Source organism: Hyperolius riggenbachi, chromosome 2 (genome assembly GCF_040937935.1).
Source record: "Hyperolius riggenbachi isolate aHypRig1 chromosome 2, aHypRig1.pri, whole genome shotgun sequence".
Taxonomy (NCBI): domain Eukaryota; kingdom Metazoa; phylum Chordata; class Amphibia; order Anura; family Hyperoliidae; genus Hyperolius; species Hyperolius riggenbachi.
The window spans coordinates 94,672,764-94,694,957 of record NC_090647.1 but is presented as its reverse complement, the minus strand read 5'-3'; the positions used below and the strand labels follow the sequence as shown (position 1 = coordinate 94,694,957).

The window sequence follows — 22,194 nt, the reverse complement described above, 5'->3', positions numbered from 1 at the left end:
AGGTAAATCCAGGCCTGACAGCTGCAGTGTCAGAGAGGAGTAATCAGAGTAAGAAAAGAGTTTGTTAAGGATTTACCATTATGCAATACACACATAGAAGTGCACATTACCAGCATAGCACCAATAAAAAGCTAATAAGATGGACGAAGAAGGGCCCCTAGTGTGCCCCTCTAGCTCAAGGGCCCCTGTGCAGTTGCAACCTCTGCATCCCCTATTGCTACACCACTGTCGGTGACAATGTTTCTATCTAAAGTGTTGTTTAAGCTGGGGTGCAGCAACAACACACGGAACCCCCCAGCAAAATTAGCATGGGGCCCCCTCCTGGGATTCAAAAACAAACAAACGGGGGGGCATAATTCAGAGGCGTCCCCTACCCCCCTCACCTCCACCGATCCAGTGCTGGGACCCCCTGAACCCCTCTGAGAAGGGCTTGTTGAAGAGTGCAAGCAGTCAGGCTCCTGTCCGTAAACAAGAGTGACAAATACTGCACATACGCAGGACACCGTACTCCTGCACAGTAGCATGGTGCCATCCGGGCTCTGCTTTTTTGCCAAACCTGAGCGACTCCGTCAGAGCCGGGACAAGGTCCTCCAGCAGCCAAGGCTGAGACACCGAAGTGCGTCCCTCCATCCCTCCCACCTCAGCCGTCACACACTGATTGCTATTAGACTAAGAGGCGCCACAGGGCCCCCAACACCTTAATCTCTAGTTATCTGGCTGCAGTCACTGCCATGTTTCCCCTTTTCTTATTTCTCTCTGCTTCATACACAATAGGGGAATGATAGCTGAGTGAGTTGTGTGCCCCCTCCTACACTGCGCCCTGGAGGCTGGAGTCTCTCTCGCCTCTGCCTCTGTCCCGCCCTGCCCCCTCCAACACTGCGCCCTGAGGTTGGAGCCTCTCTTGCCTCTGCCTCGGCACGGCCCTGGACTCCGTGCTGCTGCGCAGATGCAAGGCAACCTGCTCAGTGTGGCAGCGCTCATACAAGGACAGGAGCACGCCTGCAAACTTCCATAGGATCCCAGCACTGGATCGGTGGTCTCAAGGAGGCTTTCCTCTACCAAGGTAAGTATCTAACATTTTTTTAGAACTTACATGTTTACTTACTTTAAAGCAAAAATGACTTTTTTAGTGCTATATATTGCGTGCAGGGAATTCATTTTAGACATAGCAGATGTAGTTTTCTCTAGTTCCACCTGAATTCATATATTGATTTAAATTCATGTACTCTTGTTTGCATATGTGAAAAGAATTTGTGCAATCATCTTTAATAAACCATCCACAAAATGTTTGGCTTTCCCCAATATTTACCATACATACTCAACAATCAGCTGAGAGACAAACTTTCCCTGGAGGTAGTGTCATGGGATTTACAGACTCTTATGGTGCGTACACACGAGCTACAAATGTAGCTGGTCGCTAGCACACGGGAGCGTGTGCGCGACAGATCGTCGCCAGCTCGTCGCCAGGTCCCTCCGCATACACACGGCGGAAGGGGGATCAGTGATGCGACGGAAGCTGTCGCCGACGCCCCCCCCTTCATTAAGCCTTGATGAAGGGGGACCCTGCGAGGCCCCCGAAACAATTGTCGGTGTATTCGTGGATATAATGGCTCAATAAAAGAGCGTGTTTAATTATGAAGACGGTGTGCTAGTATACTTGAAGATTACAGCACATAATGTAGTCGTGATGTCTTGCACAGTGCACTCCCGGCCTCAGGCAAGCGATGTAGGACATGCACAGACAGGCCAGCACCTGCGCATTCATGCCTGACTCCGGTAACCCGGAAGAGGCTGTCGGGGGGCATTTAGGTAGGATCGGAGGGGCAGGGAGGAGAATGGGGGAAGCGGTGGGCATCAGGACAGCTGCCAGTACATGCCTGCTCCTCCGGTCTTTCCTACTTCATTCGCCTCTGGTATCCTTTAAGTGGCTCAATGACAAACAGCTACAGCTTGCACTTATAAGCCATTCAGTTAGACACAGTGGTGTAGTGGTTAGCACTCTCGCCTTGCAGCACTGGGTCCTCAGTTTGAATATCAGCCAGCATACTATCTGCATGTATGTTCTCCCCGTGTCTGTGTGGGTTTCCTCCAGGAAATATGGTTTCCTCACATATCCCAAAAACAGAAAAAAGAGCTATTTTTTAGGCTTCAGACTCTATTTAAAGAGACTCCGTAACAAAAATTGCATCCTGTTTTTTATCATCCAACAAGTTCCAAAAGCTATTCTAATGTGTTCTGGCTTACTGCAGCACGTTCTACTATCACAATCTCTGTAATAAATCAACTTATCTCTCTCTTGTCAGACTTGTCAGACTTGTCAGCCTGTGTCTGGAAGGCTGCCAAGTTCTTCAGTGTTGTGGTTCTGTGATGCATCTCCCCCCTCCAGGCCCCTCTCTGCACACTGCCTGTGTATAATTTAGATTAGGGCAGCTTCTCTCTTCTCTCTTATCTTTTACAAGCTGGATAAATCCTCCTCTGAGCTGGCTGGGCTTTCACATACTGAGGAATTACATACAGGCAGAGCTGTCTGCACTCTGCAGGAAGAAACAGTCTGACACTTCAGTGGAAGATAGCTGCAGGGTGAAAGAAACACACAAATGATCTCTTGAGATTCAAAAGGAAGGGTGTATACAGCCTGCTTGTGTATGGATGTATTTTCTATGTGTGGACATACTGTACATCAACCTACTTCCTGTTTTGGTGGCCATTTTGTTTGTTTATAAACAAACTTTTTAAAACTGTTTTTAACCACTTTTAATGCGGCAAGGAGCGGCGAAATTGTGACAGAGGGTAATAGGAGATATCCCCTAACGCACTGGTATGTTTACTTTTGTGCGATTTTAACAATACAGATTCTCTTTAAAGAGAATTCGAGGTGGGGATATGGGGGGCAGATGGGACACAGAGCCATGTTTTCTGCCATTGCCTAATGACATGGCTCTGTGTCCCCCAACCACCGCAGGCGGGGAGTGGCGGTTTTTGTGGCTACCTGATCCGCTCAGCCCTGCGGATCAGGTAGCCTACCTTTTTTATGTTTGAGCCCACCTCGGGCTCTCTAAGCAGCACTGGACCAATTAAATATTAAAGGGGCACTACAGCAAAAAACTGTAAAATTTAAAATATGTGCAAACATACACAAATAAGAAGTGCATTTTTTCCAGAGTAAAATGAGCCATAAATGACCTTTCTCCTATGTTGCTGTCACTGAGGGCTCGTTTCCACTTGTGCGGTGGGAATCGCAGCTGTAAAAATTTGCATGCGGATGCGAATTTCGCATGCGGTTATATGCGAATTTTCATGCGAATTCACAAACGATTTCGCATGGATGACGATGTATGCGAATTTAACCATAGCAGTGCCTGTGTGCTTTTCTATTGATTCCATGAAAAATCGTATGCGAATTCGTATGAAAATTTGCATACCAATACCGCATGCGATTTCCCTATTAAATACATTGTATGCGATTCGCATAGCGGTATGTGGTATGCGAATTCTGATGGCTCTGCCGTGCAGATTTTTTCTGCACAGAAAAACGCAAAGGAATCCTGACAACTGGAAATAGTCCCATCCACTTGTATTGGCTATGCGAATTCGCATGCGAAACCGCGATAGTGGAAACAGGCCCTCACAGTAGGTAGTAGAAACAGAAATGACAGGTTTTGGACTAGTTCATCTCTTTATAGGGGATTCTCAGGGATATATTTATTTTCAAAAGCACTTAGTGAATGGCAGTTGCTCTGTTCAACTGCCAAAAAACTGTGTAAGGAGCAGGGAAGCTGGCCAGCATCATTGTATAAATCCTTTTCAGGGAATATCTTTATAAAGAATAAAAGCCTTGCTGAGAATCCCCTATGAAGAGATGGACTAGTCCAAAACCTGTCACTTCTGTCAGATTTCTACAACCTACTGTAAGTGACAGCAACATAGGAGAAAAGTAATGTATGGCTCATTTTACTCTGGAAAAATGTACTTCTTATCTGTATATGTTTGCACATACTTTAAATTTTTAAACTTTAAACTGCTCCACACTTAGTTAGGGCTTGTTCACACTAAGGGCGCTTTTGGCTTTTTGCCGGCGATTTTCAAAATCGCCCTAAAAGGGCTTGTGCAATGATTCCCTATGAGAGTGTTCACATATGAGCGGTTCAATTCCGATCCGCTCACCAAAGTGCTGCCTGTACCATTTTGGGAGCGATTTGCCTCAATGGAAGGTACAGGGAAATCGCAAAATGTTTGAAAAAGCGCTTTGTATAGCGATTTCCCCAGCTCTTTTAAAAGTAAATACATTGTATTTATTATTTTCCGGATCAAAGAGTTCACCTTCTGACTTGCGTCAGGAAGTGAAAAAACAAATCTCTCTGCAAAAGCGCTTAGAAAAGTGCCTCACAAAAAAATCGCAATGCACAGGTAAGCGCCGGCAGGCACTAAAAATAATCGTGCACAAAATCACAACCTAAATCAAAACCTAACTCTTATTTGGTACGTTGCCGAAAAAAGGAAGGTGCAGGGCATGCTGGGTTGTCTTTTTTTGCCTCTTTATTTCCCCTCAGACTTAACTAATGTACAGAAGCAAAAAAGGACAACCCAGCATGCCCTGCAACTTCCTTTTTGCGGCAACGTACCAAATAAGAGTCAGGTACACTGGGGAATGATCATTTATAAGCAAGAAAAGTAATAGAGATTTTAACTTTTGGGTTGCCTGGTTAGCATTCTTATTACTTGTTTACCAGATTAAAATAAAGAATTGATTTTTGATTTTATGCCCGACAGTTACACTTTAACAAACAATTTGGCCTGCCACTTAAAGAAAACCTGAACTGAAAATTAAAATTCAAAATAAGCATACACAAGTCATACTTGCCTCCTGTGTAGTCTACGCCTCAATTTCTTTTTCCTCTCCTGTGTCCTGTTTGTCCACTGTGATCAATGGAATTCTCTGTCCTCCATTTTGAAAATGGCCATTACACCATAACAGCTTTCTAGTCACACACAGGTAAACTGTAACATTGCCCACTTGAGCCATAGGGAAACATGGAAACATCAGTTCTCCTCTCAGCTGTAACTGACAGCAACTGATATATACAGGGCCGGATTTGTACTTTTTACTGCCCTAGGCCAAAGATCACCAGCCGCCCCATGACCAACCGCAACTCCCCCTCAACATACGCACAGTTTTCTGGGTACAGCTACTGACAATGGCGGCAGGGATTACATTGTATGCTCCCCTGGGTACAGCTACTGACATGGTGGACAGGAATTAGATTGTAAGCTCCTCTGAGTACAGTTACTGACATGACGGCAGGGATTAGATTGTAATATCCTCTGAATACAGATAGTGATATGGCGGCAGGGATTAGATTGTAAACTCCACTGAGTACAGTTACTGACATGACGGCAGGGATTCTATTGTAAGAAGATCCTCTGACTACAGTTAGTTATATGGCAACAGGGGTTAGGTTGTATGCTCCCCTGAGTATAGTTACCGATATGATGGCAGGGATTACATTGTAAACTCCTCTGAGAACAGTCACTGACATGACACAGCAGGGATTAGATTGTAAATTCCTCCAAGTACAGCTATTTACATAGTGGGGTGGGCAGTGTGCAAAAGTAATCCCCTTAAACATTGCAGCACACAGTGCATTATGCATACATTATGAAGTAAATCCCCTCTGTTTCCTCTCCTTCTGCACAACAAACCCCTCACCATACATCACCACTAGGCACCCAACACTCTCATTTCTCTTTATGCACTACTTGTGACATCACTATGCCTGCGCCCTGGAGAAGTTCCCAATCCAGAGCCATGTGCTTTTAACATGATGTGAGTTGCCTCTGCTGTGGCTGCTGTTTTGCGCTGCCTGGCCAGTACCCCACGATGATCACTGCCCACTGGGAGGGATCTTGAATTGTCCCCCACTGCCGCCACAAGTAGTACATTGTCCCAACACCTGCCAGTGAGTTAGAAGCGCTAGACAAGCCACGCCCCCGAGCCATGCTATTGGAAGCCCAAGCACCTCCGGCTGTCTATGAGCACTGCGATTGGCTGCTGACCATGGTGTACAGAATCCAGCCTTGCCAGCACTCGTATGTGTATCGCGGTGGAGAGTGGGGCGCATCTAATCCATCCATCCATTATCATCCATCACCAGATGCAAGACCCTTGCCCGTTCAACCTGCTGCCCGCTGCCTGCTAGCCAATGCCTATCTGCAAACTCATAATGCAGGGCGGGTGGCCGGGGGCGAATGGGTGAGGCCGCAGGCACAGTCAAAGTGTGTGTTTAGGAAGGAGGGAGGAGAGCAGAGTGGATTGGGGGGTGCAAGCTGCAGCTACTGGCGCGGAGGCGTCTTGCCGGTCATTTGCTACTGTCTGCCCTGTTGCTTCATACACTTACTGCCCCTCAGGCGCCCCAAACGGGGCTGAATTTCTGGTGCCATAGGCCATGGCCTAGGTGGCCTAGCCAGAAATCCGGCCCTGGATATATAACTGAGAGCAACTGATATATTTCAGTTCTGACAAAATGTGAGCTTCTGAGAGGAACTGATGGCAAGGTAACTATGGTGAGCTTCTGAGAGGAACTGATGGCAAGGTAACTATGCAATGTTCATTTGAAGTTACCTCGAGTGTTTATTTTAAATAATTTTACTCAGTACAGGATCTCTTTAAGGTAGCCATACATCTATACATAGTCTATACATAGTTATTTTGGCTGAAAAAAGACACACGTCCATCGAGCTCAACCAGTACAAAGTACAACTCCAGCCCATCCCCCACATACCCCTGTTGATCCAGAGGAAGGCGAAAAAAACCCCACCAGGCATGGTCCAATTAGCCCCAAATGGGAAAAATTCCTTCCTGACTCCAGATGGCAATCAGATAAAATCCCTGGATCAACATCATTAGGCATAACTTAGTAATTGTAGCCATGGATGTCTTTCAACGCAAGGAAAGCATCTAAGCCCCCTTTAAATGCAGGTATAGAGTTTGCCATAACGACTTCCTGTGGCAATGCATTCCACATCTTAACCACTCTTACTGTAAAGAACCCTTTCCTAAATAAATGGCTAAAACCTTTTTCCTCCATGCGCAGCTCATGTCCTCTAGTCCTTTGAGAAGGCCTAGGGACAAAAAGCTCATCCGCCAAGCTATTATATTGCCCTCTAATGTATTTATACATGTTAATTAGATCTCCTCTAAGGCGTCTTTTCTCTAGACTAAATAAACCCAGTTTATCTAACCTTTCTTGGTAAGCGAGACCTTCCATCCCACGTATCAATTTTGTAGCTCGTCTCTGCACCTGCTCTAAAACTGCAATATCTTTTTTGTAATGTGGTGCCCAGAACTGAATTCCATATTCCAGATGTGGCCTTACTAGAGAGTTAAACAGGGGCAATATTATGCTAGCATCTCGAGTTTTTATTTCCCTTTTAATGCATCCCAAAATTTTGTTCGCTTTAGCTGCAGCGGCTTGGCATTGAGTACGATTATTTAACTTGTTGTCGATGAGTACTCCTAAGTCCTTCTCCAAGTTTGATGTTCCCAACTGTATCCCATTTATTTTGTATGGTGCTAGACCATTGGTACGACCAAAATGCATGACTTTACATTTGTCAACATTGAATTTCATCTGCCATGTATGTGCCCATATAGCCATCCTATCCAGATCCTGTTGCAATATGACACTATCTTCCTGAGAGTTGATGATTCTGCACAATTTTGTATCATCTGCAAAAATAGCAACATTGCTCACTACTGCATCTACTGAATCTAGTGATTCTAATTTAATCAACTAAGCGATCGACTTTATTGGGCTTCAGTGTGGTTGATCAACCAATGGCCCACACACTACCAGTGATATCCTATACGTTTCAGGGGAGCCGCTAGGCCCAAGTAAACCAAGCGGCTGTTTAGGGCCTCACCGACAGCACCCACTGCCTCCCCCTCATTCACACAGACCTCAGATCAGGACTGATGTACAGATCTATGTAAATATATGTATTTTTCTATAAAAAAATGTGTTTAATTGACACTAAACTTTATTCCCATCCTTTAAATTGATATATTTCTTAATTTCAAATGTTAATATGAAATAAACCAAAATAGAAAGGACCAGTGTGGCTTGAATTATAAAATAACATAGTTTTCTTTGGAAAGCTTTATGGTATGCGTGACTAGGGGTGTGGCAGGGGTGTGGTCAGGGGTGTGGCTTAAATTGTGAGGTATGCTGTTGGGGATAAGCCCCCACCGACACCAATGCCCTATATAGGCGGGAGGGGTTGAGATACATCTTTGGCAACCTACACTGAATGTTGTTAAACAAATGCGATGGGGGGCACCTGTGGCTACCTATTAGTACGGGAGAAGAAGCTCATGACTAGAGGGAGGGCCACACATTATGTGCTGCTTGGGGCCAGGAAAACCTTAGCAGCACCCCTGATATGTTTCACCTTCCCTAATCAATCTGACAGATGTCGTGCCTCCATGCTCTAAATGCAAAAATCGTGTCAGTGTCAATCAATTAATATGTAAAGAGAAGCCAAGTCCTTTGCAGTCAACGCATATGCTCTATCATGCTCCATGTACTAAGTTGGTCGATTCAAAATGATAGCAGCCACGTTTCATTGATCTGGCTTACTGGAACACACTCAATTATCTCTTGATTGGATAAAATGATTGAACCATATGGTCGATCATACAGACAAATCACTAGATGTATGACTACCTTTAGATTTTAGCCCCTTACTTACGTGATTGCGTTTGACACCCCTACTCTACATACTCTATAAAGAAGAAAATGCAGAAAATGTCACCACTATAGAAATACTCAATAATAAAATACCTCATTATGAATAGAGATGTGGCGAACGGTTCCCAAACCGTTCACCGGTGAACATCTCTCAATCCCTGGGGGTTTTACTACTTCCGGGTCGCTCTGACCCAGAGTAGTACGCCTGCATGACGTCATGAATGACGTCACGCTCATGCGCAGAGAGTGCCCGGCAACAGGAGCGCGATCTAGGATGCGCTCCGCCAGGCAGCGCAGGCGTACTTCTCCGGGTCAGAGCGACCCGGAAGTAGTAAAACCCCCAGAGATGTTCGCCGGGCGAACAGTTCGCCACATCTCTAATTATGAATACACATCGTACATTGACAAGGTTATCTCCTCCGGGGGTTTTATCTATCATCTGTATGCAGATGACACCCAGATCTACCTCTACACCTCTGACATATCCACCACTACCACGGACAAGGTCTCCTCCTGCCTATCAGCCATCTCCTCCTGGATGTCCGCTAGGTTCCTGAAACTAAATCTAGACAAAATGGAATTTATGATCTTCCAACCCCGACCATCCCTGAACCTTCCAGATGTGCATGTCACTGTTCACCACACTACCATTCGCCCTACCTCTCAAGCCTGCTGTCTGGGAGTCACCCTGGACTCCGCATTCTCCTTCACTCCCCACATCCAAAATCTAACAAAGTCCTGCAACTTCCACCTCTGTAACATCTGCAAGATCCGCCCTTTTCTGACCTTTGCCACCACCAAACTCCTCATCCATGCCCTCCTAATTTCCCACCTTGACTACTGCAATGCTCTTATGTCTGGTCTCCCTATGACCTGGATAGCCCCCTGAATGCGGCAGCCAGAATTATCCACTCCTCTCATCGCTCCACCACGGCGGCTCCCATCTGTGAATCCCTCCACTGGCTTCCTATCCAGTCCAGAATCAGATTCAAGATACTGTGTCTGACCTACAAATCTGTCCTCAAAACCTGTTCAACCTACATTTCTGATCTTACTCAGAGGTACACACCTAGCCGCTCACTCCGCTCCTCCAATGAACTTCGCCTGACCGCCCTCCGCATCACCCAGTCCCATGCACGCCTCCAGGACTTATCAAGAGCGGCTCCAACACTATGGAATTTCCTACCTCCACTCATTAGGGCAGTCCCCACCTTCAACATCTTCACGAAGGTCCTCAAAACTCACCTTTTCACTCTGGCCTACCACCCCTCACAAGTGCTCTAAACTCGCAGCTGAACTCTAGTCCCCTACCTTAGCATTATCTTGTACTCATACTGTGCTGCCTGATCTGGTTTTTCTTGTATTCCTGTATTGTCGTATTGCTGTATGTAACCCCTAAATATTGTCTGTAATTGTCTGTAAATATTGTCCAGCACTGCGTAATATGTTGGCGATTTATAAATACAATTAATAAATAAATAAATGAATGATGCTAGTTACCAAATACCTCCTCTTTAAAAGGAACCCGAGTTAAGAGGGATATGGGGGCTGCCCTATTTATTTACATGTAAACAATGCCAGTTGCCCTGCAGCACTGTGGATCTGGCATACGTAGTGTCTGCAGTCTGAGTCAAAACCCTGGAATAAACATATGGCTAATACTGTAAAACCAGCTCAGTAAGAGCTCCCGTCCTGATCTGCTGCAAGCTTGTTCAGGGTCTATGGTTATAAGTATTAGATACACAGGATAATACGTCCCAACTTTTTGAGATGAAAAAGAGGGACACTTAAGCCACGCCCCTGCCACACCCCTAATCGCGCCCCCATCACACCCCTAGTCACGCATACCATAAAAATTTCTTAAGAAAAAATATGTTGTTTTGTGATTCAAACCCCACTGGTCCTTTCTATCCTGGTTCATTTTCCTTCAAATTAACATTTTAAAATTAGTGATATATCAATTTAAAAGATGGGAATAAAGTTTAGAGTTAATCAAAAACATTTTTTTAGTAGAGAAAAAATATATATTTACATAGAAAGAGGGACAAAGTCCTGAAAGAGGGACGAATGAGGAGGAAAGAGGGACAGAGGGACAGGGCTCCCAAAGAGGGACTGTCCTTCTGAAAGAGATACAGTTGGGAGCTATGCAGGATCAGCAGGACAGCCAGGAAACTGGTATTGTTTAACCACTTGCCGACCAGGGGTGATTTGCCTGATCTGTGCTGCGTGGGCTCTCCAGCCCGCAGCACAGATCCGTATTATGCCAGGGCGATCAGACTTCCCCCCTTTTTTCCCCACTAGGGGGATGTCCTGCCGGGGGAGGGGTCTGATCGCCGCCGGCCATCTACGTTTTGCGGGGGGGCTCCTCAAAGCCCCCCTCTGCAGCCATTTCCGCCCTCTACCTCCTAAACTCCCTCTCTCCGTAATGCGCAGGACGGAGTTCCGTCCTGCGCATTGAAGGATAGGCTTCCGCCTATCAGATGCCGGCGATCCCCGGCCAATCAGAGGCCGGGGATCGCCGATCTGCCCTACGGCGCTGCTGCGCAGCAGCGCCGTATGATGTAAACAGCGGGGATTTCTTCCCCGCGTTTACATTTTGCCGCCGAGCCGCGATCGGCGGCTCTCCGGCTGTTCACGGAGACACCCTCCGTGAACTGACATGGAAAGGCCGCTCGATCGAGCGGCCGTTTCCATGGTAACCCGCAGACGACCAGTTTACGCCAATCGGCGTTAGCTGGTCGTCAAGAGGTTAAAATGAAATAAATGTGGCAGCCTCCAAATCCCTCTCACCTTGGGTTCCCTTTAATATCACCACAAGCACCCCTTTACACAATTTGTTAATACTCTATAATAATTGCGTATAAATGCTTTTCAACATTCAATTGAATCTGTAATGAAAAACTAATAATACTTGTTTGGTTTGATTGTTATTTTGGTTTAAAAATTGTTTTTAAATCCTCGTAGAGCCTAACAGAAGCGCAGCTAAGCATATGTAATCCTGCTGGAGCCACCAGAGTACAGGCATCAGCCCAACTACACAACCACAGCAGCTCTGAGCCTTTCACTTTCTAGCTTGCTTCAGTTTCAAGCTTGAGCTTCCCCTGGTCCTGAGTCAAGAGACTGAGCCCCGCCTATTTCCACCCCCATCTGCTGACGTCACTTCCCTGCCTATCCTGTGCCTGGTGCTGGGTGACAGAGCAGAGCAGGACGCAGAGGAGACTGTCGACCTGTGTGAGTACAGCGTAGCGAGTCACGTGATGCGTGCGCAGCGCCTTACAGGTGTAGCCCTCCAGCACCTGCTCAGGATCACTGCAAGTCCCAGAAATCCTGCACCTGCTGGGGACCCCCAAGAGTCTCAATTCCTGAGCTCGGGAAGGATCCCTACAAGTCTTCGCATTCCCGTATTTACTAGGTAACACCAGGAGTGTGCCAGGGATCACTACACCTTTCCTGCACCCTTCCTGAGTTTGCCAGGGACCACTACAAGTCCCAGCATTCCTGCACCTGCTAGGAACCACCAGGTGTTTCACCCTTCCTGAGCTTGCCAGGGACCACTACAAGTCCCAGCAGCAATCCTGCTCCTGCTGGTTACGAATAGGTGTCTCACCCCTCCTGAGCTTGGAGGGGGTCACTGCCAGTCTCAGCATTCCTGCACCTGCTGGTTACCACCGGGTGTCTCTCCCTTTCTGAGCTTGCTCCTGAGATTACTGCAAGTCCCAGCATTCCTTCACCTGCTGGGGACCTCCACAAGCCCCAGCATTCCTTCACCTGCTGGGGACCTCCACAAGCCCCAGCATTCCTTCACCTGCTGGGGACCTCCACAAGTCCCAGCATTCCTGCACCTGCTGGAGACCTCCACAAGTCCCAGCATTCCTGCACCTGCTGGAGACCTCCACAAGTCCCAGCATTCCTGCACCTGCTGGGGACCTCCACAAGCCCCAGCATTCCTGCACCTGCCGGGGACCTCCACAAGCCCCAGCATTCCTTCACCTGCTGGGGACCTCCACAAGCCCCAGCATTCCTTCACCTGCTGGGGGCCTCCACAAGTCCCAGCATTCCTTCACCTGCTGGGGACCTCCACAAGTCCCAGCATTCCTTCACCTGCTGGGGACCTCCACAAGTCCCAGCATTCCTTCACCTGCTGGGGACCTCCACAAGTCCCAGCATTCCTGCACCTGCTGGAGACCTCCACAAGTCCCAGCATTCCTGCACCTGTTGGGGACCTCCACAAGTCCCAGCATTCCTTCACCTGCTGGGGACCTCCACAAGCCCCAGCATTCCTGCACCTGCCGGGGACCTCCACAAGTCCCAGCATTCCTTCACCTGCTGGGGACCTCCACAAGTCCCAGCATTCCTTCACCTGCTGGGGACCTCCACAAGTCCCAGCATTCCTTCACCTGCTGGGGACCTCCACAAGTCCCAGCATTCCTTCACCTGCTGGGGACCTCCACAAGTCCCAGCATTCCTTCACCTGCTGGGGACCTCCACAAGTCCCAGCGTTCCTGTACAGCTGCTCTGTCATCTGGGAGGCTGCACATTGCTGCTGATAGCTGCATAATTAAAACAGCCCTTTGCATGAAATAACAGATTTACATCGGTGCCTTTCCTCTTTCCATATCTGAGGCAGAGAATAAGGATAGCTGTACTTGCTAGTCTGCATTTTTGTACACCTGTTTTGTTTTCCTGTTGGTGTATGTGCATAGTGACGGTGTTACTATTTATATATGATTAATAACTAGCTATTTTCCTTGTGACTGGGTTAAATGCCTGCATGTGTTTAGGAGATGCTCAGCAATAGCTCTGTTGTACATATTGGCCATATGTTCTACAGGGGACAATAATGCCCCATTCACACCTGCAAAACTCCTAGCGATTGTGATTTTTATATTGCAATTATACAGTGATTGTGCTTCTGTTTGGGGGACAAGAATTGCATTGTGATTGCTCCAAAAATGCTACATGCAGCACGTTTGTGATTCACGCAAAACGCAAGTGCTGTAGTGAGAAATGTCCCATAGGGATACATTGTACACAGCACATTGCTGATTGTCGGCGAAACACTGATTTTACATATGCAGTTTTTAAATACCTTGGAAAGATTGTATTTATTAAAGGACCACTATCGTGAAAATTGTAAAATTTAAAATAAAAAAATCTGACAGAACCGACAGGATTTGGACTAGCCTATCTCCTTATGGGGGATTTCATTATTTTCAAAAGCATTTAGGGCTTATTCACACTATGAGCGTTTGCATAATTTTTTAAGCGCTGGTGATTTTAGAAATTGGACTAAAAGCGCTTGTGCAATGATTCCCTATGAGAGTGTTCATGTATGAGCGGTTCGCTTGCAATCTGCTTTCAAAAGCGATGTCTGTACCATTTTCTGAGCGCTTTGGCTCAATAAAAGGTATAGAGAAATCGCGAAGCACTTGAAAAAGCGATTTGTATAGCAATTTCCCCAGCGCTTCTATAAATAAAGATATTGGGCGCTAGTCACAAAGGGCAGGTCGGTAAAATAATTGTCTTCAGTAAAATACCTCATCCGGTATTTTTACACTATTTTTACAAATTGACTAAAGTTTTCCCCCATGAGGCAGAAGTTCGGTAATTTACCAAACAAACATGCCTCAATTTACTAATCCCTGCTTGGTAAGTTCAGCAGGCAGGCAGGGGAGCTGTGTATATGAGGGCTGCGGTGCCCGTTTGCTGCGGTGTAACGCAAAGTCGAAATTTTACGTTAATCAAGGTAAAATGAAAGTCCATAGACTTTCATTTTACCTTTCACACCTGTCGCTGCGTTTCGGTGTGTTGCGGTTCAACGCATCTGGGAGCTTTTAATCAGCGGGAGCCGGCATTTTCCCATTGGGTGAATTGATAGCTACCGCCGCTGATTGCGTCGCACTGCAACATCCCGATGACACGCTGCAGGCTATTCAAAGCGTGCAAGAGAGCGGCTCCTGCACGCGTTGTTAGATGTGAAAGAGCTTTGAGTTGGAGGTTTTCCCTACAGTGCAACCCTGTTATCCCTTTAGATGTGCTGCAACCACCAGGGGGAGCTCTTCTGTATCTACAATACAAATAAGCACATCTAAAGTGATGGAAGGTTAGCTTTTAAAAATTTACCTCTGCTTTGTTACACTGAAAGTCCCACCCGGTTACCCTTTGCTTCAAATTAAAGTGAACCTAAAGGCAAAACAAAAAAATGAGATGAACTCACCTGGGGCTTCCCTCAGCCCCCTGCAGACGATCGGTGCCCTCGCAGCTCCGGTCCGATGCCTCTGCACCCGCCGGCGACGACTTCCGGTTTGGCCGTCACCGGCCGACAGGCATGGGAACGCGAGTGATTGTTCGCATTCCCAGCCTGTATATCGCCCCCTATGCTGCTATTGCGGCCTCCTATTGCGGCCAGGAGGCCGCAATAGCAGCATAGGGGGCGATATACAGGCTGGGAACGCGAACAATCACTCGCGTTCCCATGCCTGTCGGCCGGTGACGGCCAAACCGGAAGTGTTCGCCGGCGGGTGCAGAGGCATCGGAGCGGAGCTGTGAGGGCACCGATCGGCCTCAGGGGGCTGAGGGAAGCCCCAGGTGAGTCAATCTCATTTTTTTTTTTTGACTTTAGGTTATGGCTGTGTGGCTCTTCCCAAAGGCTGTCTTTTAAATCTACTGCATAGAGACAGCATGGAAAGAGCAAGTTATCGGCTGCTGTGAGCTGGAGAAAATTACTTTTGGGCGGTAAACTCAGACACTTAAAGGATACCCGAAATGAAATGTGACATAATGAGATAGACGTGTATGTACAGTGCCTAGCACACAAATAACTATGCTGTGTTCCTTTTTTTTTCTCTCTCTATCTGTAAGAGTTAAATATCAGGTATGTAAGTGGCTGACTCAGTCCTGACTCAGACAGGAAGTGACTACATTGTGGCCCTCACTGATAAGAAATTCCTCTTTTTATCTCTTTCTTGCTCTCAGAAGCCATTTTCTGCTAGGAAAGTGTTTTATAGTTGGAATTTCTTATCAGGGAGGGTCACACTGTAGTCACTTCCTGTCTGAGTCAGGACTGAGTCAGCCACTTACATACCTGATATTTAACTCTTTCAGGCACAGAAAGAAAAAAAGGAACACAGCATAGTTATTTGTGTGCTAGGCACTGTACATACACATGTCTATCTCATCATGTCACATGTCAGTTGAGGTATCCTTTAAGCAGAAAAAAAAATTATATAATGAATTGGTTGTGTAGTACGGGTAATTACTAGAACATTAGTAGCAAAGAAAATATTCTCATATTTTTATTTTCAGTTATAGTGTCTTTTATAACATTGCATCATTCTTTATATTTGCAGTTTACACACTACTCAGCATTCTAAATGATTTTACAGAGCAGCCCAGTGAACTTTTAACTTGTCCTCTGGAGAGAAAAAGAAACTACAGTGACTGACAGTTGAGATAACAAGCTTCAGAAGACAGTTGTGGAGCTCAGTGGCTCTTTTGCATAGATAATTGGTGTTTCTTAACTCTTCCTGTACTGGAAACAATATTAGACTTGTGTCTCTGCACCTAATGGTTTATTTATTAGCTGTACTACACATACAAATCATCACGTCATCATTTTTTTTTTTCCGCTTCTGTGTCTCTTTAACAAATGCTGCAATTTTAGTGCCGATAGCATGTATGGGAGATTTGCTATTAACCGCAAAATTCAGCACAATTACACGAAAAGTATGTGAATTGTGACATTACGGAATTCTTTGTGAATTGCGAAAATCTTTGCGAATTGCAGTTTCTTGACACTTCTTGAGGCGATTACCTCACAAGTCGGTAATTTACCTCACTAGTCGGTAATGTTTATTTTCTGTGCGGTGATGGGTTTAGTGAATTGTAACTTGGGAAGGCGATTGGTAAAATCAGCTGTTTTCAGCATTACCGAATGTGGTAAAGCTTTGTGAATAGAGTCCATTGTATCTATTCATTTCCGGGTGAAAGTGTTCACTTCCTGACTAACGTTAGGAAGTGAAAAAAAGAATCGCTCTGCAAAAGCGCTTAGAAAAGTGTTTAGAAAGTGCAGGGAAAGGCGATTAAAAAATTGCAATAAATCGCTCAGCGCTGGCAATTTATAATGTGAACATGGCCTTAGTGAATGACAGTGCTCTGTCCGACTACCAAAAAAGTGAAGCGAGCACGAAGGCTGTCCAACATCTTTTTATAAATCCTGTTCAGGGAGTGTCTATATAACGAATAAAGGCCATAATGAGAATTCCCCATGAAGAGATGGACTAGATGCAGACTCCCCTAAACTAGACCAGCGCCTCAGTACTGGATTTTTCCATCATTGGTGTGAAAGCAGCGCTAGATCTGCTCAGTGAAAACAATGTGTCCCCAAACGCCTATGTCAACTGGCTCTAGGAAAGCATAACTTCGCTTTAGGGCCTGAGCTCACTAGCGCAGTTGTGTCCGCTTTTCAGCATCTGTAACATTGATGTGTTGATGAAAAGCGGACACAACTGCGTTAGTGGGCTCAGGCCCTTAGTGTCAATTAACAAGTTTTAAGTTTGATGTAGCTATTAAAATACTTCTTTTAATAACAAGTTAGATGTAACAGAATTACTATGTATTTACATGACAGTCCTGACATCTAATAACATACAAATACACATCCACCTAGGTATAATGGCTTTATTATACGTCTCATGGATCATAGACAGATTTTAGCAGACTTGTACTTTTTTTTTTTCAGGAGCTGCCTGCAATTATGCCTTCTGTTTTTATATTGTATGGTACTTTGAACTGTATACTGCTATTTTAATGCATAGTTCCTGATTTTATCTAATTGGTACATTCTGTAGCCCATTACGTAATCTGAACTTTGTACAAGTCAGATTTTCCAGACATGGATTGCTTAGCCAACTGAAGTGAAAGTATTGGGAGAAGCTAGTGTGGAATGTCATACTTTAAAATAGCCTTCAAGGGCACACAATGGGGGCGATTTTATTTAGTAAAATATACTGTATTTTGCAAAACAAGACTAGGTGCTAGCTTAAGGCTAGCTACACACCAGGACGTTGCATTTAGGGGACGTTATAGGGCACATAACGTGCCCCTAACGCAACGCCTGGTGCTCTTCGATGTGGACGTCAGAGTGAGCCGCGTTGTGCAGCTCACTCTGGCATCCGTGATGCGTACTCATGGACGCATGCGGCATCACGTGGTCCCGCCCGGCCAATCGCCGCACAGAGCAGCCGCTCCAGGAAGTAAACACTGCATGTCACTGAGTGCAGTGAATATTAATTAGCCATGTGCCCGGCCGCTCTCCCCTCCTCCCCAACATGACTGAGCATGTGCAAACAGTCTAACGCGGCTTAGCCACTTATAACTTACTGCATGCAGCACTTTGCTGCGTTACAATGTAACGCAACGTGGGCAGTGTGAACAAGCCCATTGATTTTTCATTACTGTGCGGTGGGGCTGCGTTACAGGCTGCACTAACGTGCGCCTGTAACGTCCCACTGTGAAAGCAGCCTTAGAGGACAAAAACCAGGGGGAAAAAAATACTAATCCTGGTGCATCAATGGGGCAGAGACGTCATGTGGATCTTCTCCCCTATCCTCCCCAATTATTGGGTCTACCTTGTGCCTCTTGGGGTCCCCCCTTATAAGCAATACCAGTTGCCTGGCTAATCCTCTGTCTGTAATACTTTTAGCCATAGATCCTGAACAAGCATGCAGCAGATCAGATCTGACAAGTTTAGCAGCATGCTTGTTTCTGGTGTTGTTCAGACACTAATGCAGCCAAATAGATCAGCAGGGTTGCCAGGCAACTGGTGTTGTTTAAACATAAATCATTGTGGCAGCCTCCATATTCTTCTCACTTCAATTGTCCTTTAAGCCTCTTTATATAGTTTACAGCTCTGCAGCTTCTCAACCTGACAGTGACCCTAAAATAGGTTTTAAAGGACAAGAGGAGGGCCTTTGTGAGACAACAGCTGTTTTTTGGTACTGTGAGTGTATTGGAATGGATACACTATGGGAAAGGCAGCAGGAAGTAGTGAACAATGCAAGGTGTTGCTGAACTAGTCAGAGCTAGCCCTGTTTTGATTCTTTTCAGGTAGATAGACTTCAAGCAGTACTGTGCATAAATCTGATATTCTTGAATAATGATTCATATAATAGACTTTTCTACAGTATATCTTTAGAGGCCAGTAAGCAAAGCAGCCTTTCAGTACATAAACCTGTGTAGCAGGCTGGTTGCTATGACTATCCAGCGGTGGCTGGATGGTGTAATGGTTAAGGGCTCTGCCTCTGACACAGCAGACCAGGGTTTGAATCTTGGCTCTGCCTGTTCAGTAAGCCAGCACCTATTCAGTAGGAGACCTTGGGCCAGTCTCCCTGACACTGCTGCCTATAGAGCGCGCCCTAGTGGCTGCTGTTCTGGCGCTTTGAGTCCGCCAGGAGAAAAGCGCGATATAAATGTTCTGTGTCTGTACGTGATTATGCCTCTCCTGTTAGCTGCTGGTCAGAGATTGGAGGCTGACAGTAACACAGGGTACAGGAAAGTACAGCTCTCAGGACATCTGGACAGTTTATTGATTATGATTTATGGTGCTGGCTAGAGGAAATGCATGAAAAGAGAGGGTAGACTTCAGTGCAGTGCAGGCATCAATGTCACAGTATACCGAGTACAGTATTAGCAGATAGAGATAGCGTAGCAGAAAATGTTACCATTCACAGCACGTTAGACAACCATTCTTCTCTGAATGCTGCAGAGGCACATGATCACAGATAACAATTGTGGACTTACATGAGCTTTCAAGAAGTCACATGCTTGAACTGGCTGGAGGCCATGTGGGTGATTATCCCGCTGAGAGCCAGTGGCTGCAGTGCATCATGGGTGTGCTGGAATCAGGTCTTACTACTACCACCAATAGTGAGCTCTGTGTGTGATCTCTATAGTCCTCCTGGTTGCTTATATACTAACAAAGGTTGGAAGTATGCATGGGACCTGTGTACAGCCGCTTAGGGTCCTTTTTATACTAAATTATTTGCTTTCAGTTATGACTGAAAGGACAAGTGATGTGCAAGATAATCTCCATGTTTCCCTATGCCCTCTTCCACATTGTACACTGAAAAACTGAAGCTTTTTCACAAGTAAGGGAAAGTTAAAACGCATCCGTTGTTCAGGGTATAGTGTAAAAGGTGGTGCAGGTGTGGATGGTGGCTTAGTGCAGCAGTTGTGGTGTGCAAGTGCTTAAGTATGCATGGAAACTCCTGTGGGCGGCGCAGTTGTGGATGGGGTCTTAATGTGGGCGGGGTTTCCTGGTATGATCCATATGGCATAGCTCTAAACATATTGTAGTGCAGTGTATTGGCTGCTAAAGCTGACAATTAGTTCTGATCCCCTCACCCCTAAAATATTTACCCCCCACACCACCACCCCATGATCTACATGGCATAGGCATCTCATATCTAATGAACCCCCCCCTTGCCAAAACAAAACCTATCAGAGCTCGCTCCAACCTAAATAATCACAAACACCTTCTGTTTTGAGAAGTAAAACGTATGTTTTGCATAGCATTTTAGTAAGAGAGCTTTTTGGTTCTTTGTAGCCCCTTATGCCGGGAATACACGGTACGCTCGATTATGCCGCCGGATCAGTTCCCCGCTCGTCCCCGCAAGCGATTCTCTTATCTTCTGCTCGTTTTCCTTATCTTTTTCTATTGTCCCCCATGCGGTATCGAGCGCGGAATCGATCTGGCGGGTGATCGGACATGTCGGAAATTATTAATCGAGCCATCTAATGCTGGGGATACACGGTACGTTTCTGTACCATGTATCGACCAGCTGATAATATTCAGCTGGCCCAATCATGCCGCTCGATCCGCGCCCGCTCGATTCTCACCGGCGGACAAGGGCAGGGAATCGAGGGGCTGATAATGACCGCTGGCGGGGACGAGTGGGCATTGATCCACGGGGGCGCGGCTCGGGTCGATCCGGCGGCTAGACGAGCCGCCGGTCGACCCGTGTATCCCCACCATAATGGCTCAATCGAGCGGTACAAACGTACCGTGTATTCCCAGCATTCCACACTCCTAGAAGTTCTGGTTCACCGTGAGCTTTGTGGACAATCTGTAACAAATCAGAGGTGATTCAGCCTGTTATCACACATCCCAAACTGAATTGTCATCATTTTCCTGGGCGTAGTCTGTAAGCAGACCTGAAGCTTAATAGAGCAGGGCACATCCCTGTGGCTGCACAGCTGTTCTGTGGGTGGCAGGAGGCTTGTTTGTTTGTGTCCAGAGTGAAATGAAATCTGCAGGCATTGGAAAGCTGTGTAATAAAGGTCACCGTTGCACAAGAGGACTGGGGGTTTCCACACTGACTGTTTACTGTATTATATTATTATTATTATTATTATGTATTATTATATTATCATTTTTGATAGTATCCTTCGGATCAAAAGAAAAGATCATATTTAATCAATCCACACCACTAAAGAACCAAATCTGCGATCCTATTAAATCCAGTTGCGTTCACATCTATGAAAAAATTCACCACACAGATTTTTAAGGAAGCCATCCATCCCTCACTAAATTTGCACTAATAATGGGCACCTTTAGCTTGACGAGCATGATACTGCTGTCATGAGAATGTAACATCTTTTCAGACAGAAAACCTGATACACTAGGAAGGTTTTTGTTTTTTCGCCTTGGCCTGTGGAAAGCATTGTCCAACCATGCTAACCTGCTGAGCATGTGGGGAAAAACTGGCAACCTGCAGAATTTCTATGCACGCTGCCGGTGTTTTTAGTTTTGTTTTTTGTTTTTTTTTATTTTTACAAACTTAAAGATACTCTGTAACATCAAAAAGATCCCCTGGGGGGTACTCACCTCGGGTGGGGGAAGCCTCCGGATCCTAATGAGGCTTCCCACGCCGTCCTCTGTCCCACGGGGGTCTCGCTGCAGCCCTCTGAACAGCCGGCGACAGACCCGACTGTCAGTTCAATATTTACCCTTGCAGGCTCCAGCGGGGGCGCTGTGGCTGCTCTCGGCTCCGAACTACACGGAAATACCCGATCTCAGTCGGGTCCATTCTACTGTGCAGGCGCCGGAAACTTTCACCTGCGCAGTAGAGCAGACTCGACGGCGATCGGGTATTTCCGCCTACTTCGGAGCCGACAGCTCAGAGCGCCTGCGCAGGAGCCAGGAAGGTAAATATTGACGTCATCTTTCTCGGAGGGCTGCAGCGAGACCCCTGAGGGACGGAGTACGGCGTGGGGAGCCTCATTAGGATCCGGAGGCTTCCCCCACCCGAGGTGAGTACCCCCCAGGGGATCTTTTGACGTTACAGATCCTCTTTAAAGTAGTCTGAAAGTCAGCATTTCTACTTAGCTCTAAAAGATTCCTTACAGCTTTAAAGAGAACCCGAGGTGTGTTTAAAGAATGGTATCT

General features: G+C 46.3%; 1 protein-coding gene across 4 annotated transcripts in view; it reads left to right on the top strand.

Moving 5' to 3' along the window:
• Positions 1-3,754: 3,754 nt before the first annotated feature.
• Positions 3,755-22,194, top strand: part of SPART (spartin) — a 57,486-nt gene continuing 39,046 nt past the window's right edge. For 2 of the 4 annotated variants that reach the window (XM_068267081.1, XM_068267078.1), the window contains exons 1-2: positions 3,755-3,908; positions 11,712-11,978. The gene's annotated coding sequence lies outside the window, so the exon portion shown is untranslated. The other 2 variants (XM_068267080.1, XM_068267079.1) reach the window with 2 other exon arrangements.